The 4,353-nt window shown below is 49.9% G+C and overlaps 2 non-coding genes across 2 annotated transcripts; both read left to right on the top strand.

Moving 5' to 3' along the window:
* The first annotated feature begins 598 nt into the window (after nucleotides 1-598).
* On the top strand, nucleotides 599-670 carry trnam-cau (transfer RNA methionine (anticodon CAU)). Its single transcript has one exon. It is a non-coding gene; the product is annotated as a tRNA-Met (tRNA).
* Nucleotides 671-3,889: 3,219 nt separating this feature from the next.
* trnam-cau (transfer RNA methionine (anticodon CAU)) lies at nucleotides 3,890-3,961 on the top strand. Its single transcript has one exon. It is a non-coding gene; the product is annotated as a tRNA-Met (tRNA).
* The last annotated feature ends 392 nt before the right edge of the window (nucleotides 3,962-4,353 follow it).

Here is a 4,353-nt window from a genome sequence, read left to right as displayed (position 1 = left end):
CAGCAATGAAGGTAGATTGGAAAATTGGGACAGCTCTCCTCGGAGAACCGAAGTTTTCCAAGTCATGAGGGACCTAGAAACAGGAAATAATGTTGTGAAAATGTTCCCACACCTGAAAGGTCCACAACGATTCGGCAGAATTTTAAGGTCACCAGGAAAACAAGTAAAAGTGACAGGAGGAAGAACGTTTTCGTACAGGGAGTGGTTAGTGTCAGTAAGTCCCTGTCGGACATTGACAAAGAGGAAGATTCAATGAACACAAAAGGGAATTCGGTGGTCACGTTCAGATGTGCAGATTTACGCTGAGAATGAAACGAATAGACACACGTTGACTTAAGTATAGAACCAGCAGAGCGAAGGTGGGCCGCATGGCCTCCGTCTGCGCTGCGACACATGTTGTGATTCAGTGTGAAATCACAGTTCGACCAACAGAATGTGGGAATTTAGTAAAAACGTTTCTATTTACACAGCCTCCGTACGTCTGCGAAACAGCATATCACACGACAGCAGCGGAGGTCTTTGACATCAGTCTCGAACGTGCGAGCCGCGTGCCAGATGAAAAGCTGAATCGCTCTGTGGACAGGGCTCAGAGCGTGGCAGCAGAGTGGCGCAGCGGGAGCGTGCTGGGCCCATAACCCAGAGGTCGATGGATCGAAACCATCCTCTGCTATTATTCAATGTCACCTCGAGCTGATTTCCTTTGGATTGGTGCTCTCTTCTGCCAGCTGCATACCCGAATGGCATGTAGCATATCGATGCACTCGCCAAATCCACTCCATGCAAGGTGCGTGGTTTTAGAGGTCTCAGTGGCATTCTGTTGTTCGGCGGTTTTTATTCTGAACTGGATCGCAAAACCAGTTCTCTGCGATGCCAATCAGCTGGTCAAGTTGAAACAAATGTCTTGCGGTTTCGTCCATTCCCTGCAGTAATTCGCTACCCTGGTTCAGACGTGAATGACAAGCATGTCAAAAACCTCATCACGACTCAGACACAGTTCCCCCACGATTAGGACGGATCCCACCGATTGTGAATAACCTCAGAGAGAGAGAGAGAGAGAGAGACAGGCAATCGGCGTGGATTCGATGGGTTGAACGGCTTGTGTCTACGCGAGAATGGTGCTACGTGTTTATGGCGTCCCACTGCCTGTCTCTGGGACAGAGAGGCTGAGGGAGCAAAACTGGTTCATTTTTAACCGTCCCTTCCGTGTTGGACTGCCTGCAGTCCCTCAGCTCAGGGCCGTGGGGAGGACTCTCAGTGAGTGAAGGTTTCACTCGGAGTCTCTTCATCTGGGACACTTGGGGCTCAGATGTTAACTGCTGCGCGGTAGCAACAAAGAAAGCGATGCCCACTTTGCAATAGACTTTCCGTAAGATTGCTGCGTGAAGACGATTTCTGAACACCAAGAAGGCTGCACAACAATGTGAATTTACCTGGGCGAAGAGTCCTCGGTGTCCATTTCTCTCTGTCCTGCCAGCACAGCATCTTTCTATCGCTCCGATAACAGACCTTTGGAGAAAGTTCACAATCAAAGTTGTTCATGTTCCCCGCATTAATGCAACTGACACCTCTCACCCCAACGGTTTCAGAGAGTGAGAGAGAGAGAGAGAGAGAGACTCTACCCGCCCCCACCCTACACCCCGCCCCACCCCACCCCCACCCCCACCCCCAGAACAACGTGCAAGTAGAAATAAATTGGTTTAATTATCGAGGAGTGGAGATAGTCCAGTTCCTGGGGATGAGACAAACATCATCGCCCCGGGGACAAAATGACAAGCAGAAGTTCTGGAAACGCTTTGCTGCTTGCAATTCTTGGAGCAATGTGGAATGTACTTCACACTGAGCAACTTTCAGCTGGCTCAGAGTCTCCAATGTACATTGCTGTGTTTGCCGCCAGCTCAGAGAGAGAGAACAATAGGAAGGACGTAGGAGTGAATAACGATCCGCGTGAGAGGGCGAATAGCTGCTCATGGAGACTGTTAGTGGCTAACAATACGTAGTGTGTCATAGCAGACGAGGTGATAACAAGGAGTCGTTTGTGTGGTAGGGGTCAAGGACATGGGGGAGTTCAGGCCCTAAAGTTATGGAACTCGATATTGAAGACCGGAGGGCTGTAAGGTCTCCAAGTGGAAAATGAGTTGTTGTTCTTTCATCTGGAGCTAGAACACTGCTGCAAGCCTGAGACAGAGATGTTGGTCAGGGAACAGGGTGATGTGTTAAAGTGGCAGACAACCGCCAGGTCAGGGCCTTTTTCCTGCGGGCAGAACCGGGATGTTCAGCGAAGCAGTCACCCAGTTTATGCTTCATGCTACATTGGGGAAACGACACTGTGAGTAGCGAATGCAGTGGACTAGGTTGTGGCAAAAGTGCTGCTTCACCTGGCAGGTATGTTTGAGCCCTTGGATATTCAGGAGGGAGCAGGTAAATGGGCAGGTGTTACACATTCGGCGGTTGCAGGCGAAAGCGACTTGGCACTATGGGAGGTGGGTGTGGGGTGTTGCGAGTGAAGGAAGAGTGGACCCGAAGTGTAACCCCTGGCACAACGGGTGCGTGTTGGGACCATAACCCACTCTCTCCTATTCACTCAATGTCGTCTTTAGCAGCTTTCCCGTATAACTGCGCTCTGTTCTGCACCTCGCCTTCTCATCTGCTTCCGGAAAAAAGCTTGGACATAAATATTTCACAGTGATATACTGGCCCAATGTGCACAGTCGAGTTGATACACTCGTGGAGATCTGCGTGGTCTTCTCCTGTTCTCTGTATCCCATGGTGAGGAGGGTAATGCTTGTCACTGGCCGCTCGGGTGTCATAGAAGAGTTTCAAAACAAAATGGTTGAATTATCTGCCAGTGGAGAGAGCCCGGTTCCTGGGGACGTGACAAACAGCAGCAGGGAGACTGAATGAGAAGCAGCTGTTCGAGAAACTCTTTGCCGCTAGCAATTCTTAGAGCAATCTCAAATGTATTTCATAGTGAGCACGTCTCAGGTCACTCAAGCGGTGTGGGGCATTCATCGCGCGCCGGCTCGCTGGCTCGTTGGTCTAGGCGTATGATTCTCGCTTAGGGTGCCTTACTGTGATGAGTTGCGAGAGGTCCCGGGTTCAAATCCCGGACGAGCCCGAGGTTTTTCTAAAACTTGACTTGTGCAAAACTGCCTGATTAATTTTCTCAAAAAGCACCTTGGTGAAACGAGGTTGGGCTGTCTGGAGTACGGACAAGGCAGAAAACAGGGAAGTGAAATGGTTGGATGTAGTGTCGAACAGGTTGACGTGAGCTGTGCGGTGTTTGGGGAATGTCAGCAATGAAGGTAGATTGGAAAATTGGGACAGCTCTCCTCGGAGAACCGAAGTTTTCCAAGTCATGAGGGACCTAGAAACAGGAAATAATGTTGTGAAAATGTTCCCACACCTGAAAGGTCCACAACGATTCGGCAGAATTTTAAGGTCACCAGGAAAACAAGTAAAAGTGACAGGAGGAAGAACGTTTTCGTACAGGGAGTGGTTAGTGTCAGTAAGTCCCTGTCGGACATTGACAAAGAGGAAGATTCAATGAACACAAAAGGGAATTCGGTGGTCACGTTCAGATGTGCAGATTTACGCTGAGAATGAAACGAATAGACACACGTTGACTTAAGTATAGAACCAGCAGAGCGAAGGTGGGCCGCATGGCCTCCGTCTGCGCTGCGACACATGTTGTGATTCAGTGTGAAATCACAGTTCGACCAACAGAATGTGGGAATTTAGTAAAAACGTTTCTATTTACACAGCCTCCGTACGTCTGCGAAACAGCATATCACACGACAGCAGCGGAGGTCTTTGACATCAGTCTCGAACGTGCGAGCCGCGTGCCAGATGAAAAGCTGAATCGCTCTGTGGACAGGGCTCAGAGCGTGGCAGCAGAGTGGCGCAGCGGGAGCGTGCTGGGCCCATAACCCAGAGGTCGATGGATCGAAACCATCCTCTGCTATTATTCAAGCTGATTTCCTTTGGATTGGTGCTCTCTTCTGCCAGCTGCATACCCGAATGGCATGTAGCATATCGATGCACTCGCCAAATCCACTCCATGCAAGGTGCGTGGTTTTAGAGGTCTCAGTGGCATTCTGTTGTTCGGCGGTTTTTATTCTGAACTGGATCGCAAAACCAGTTCTCTGCGATGCCAATCAGCTGGTCAAGTTGAAACAAATGTCTTGCGGTTTCGTCCATTCCCTGCAGTAATTCGCTACCCTGGTTCAGACGTGAATGACAAGCATGTCAAAAACCTCATCACGACTCAGACACAGTTCCCCCACGATTAGGACGGATCCCACCGATTGTGAATAACCTCAGAGAGAGAGAGAGACAGGCAACCGGCGTGGATTC

The sequence above is a fragment of the Hemiscyllium ocellatum genome, assembly GCF_020745735.1.
Source record: "Hemiscyllium ocellatum isolate sHemOce1 chromosome 27 unlocalized genomic scaffold, sHemOce1.pat.X.cur. SUPER_27_unloc_24, whole genome shotgun sequence".
Classification (NCBI taxonomy): Eukaryota; Metazoa; Chordata; class Chondrichthyes; order Orectolobiformes; family Hemiscylliidae; genus Hemiscyllium; species Hemiscyllium ocellatum.
The sequence above is the reverse complement of the archived record's forward strand: the minus strand, read 5'-3'. Positions and strand labels throughout refer to the sequence as shown.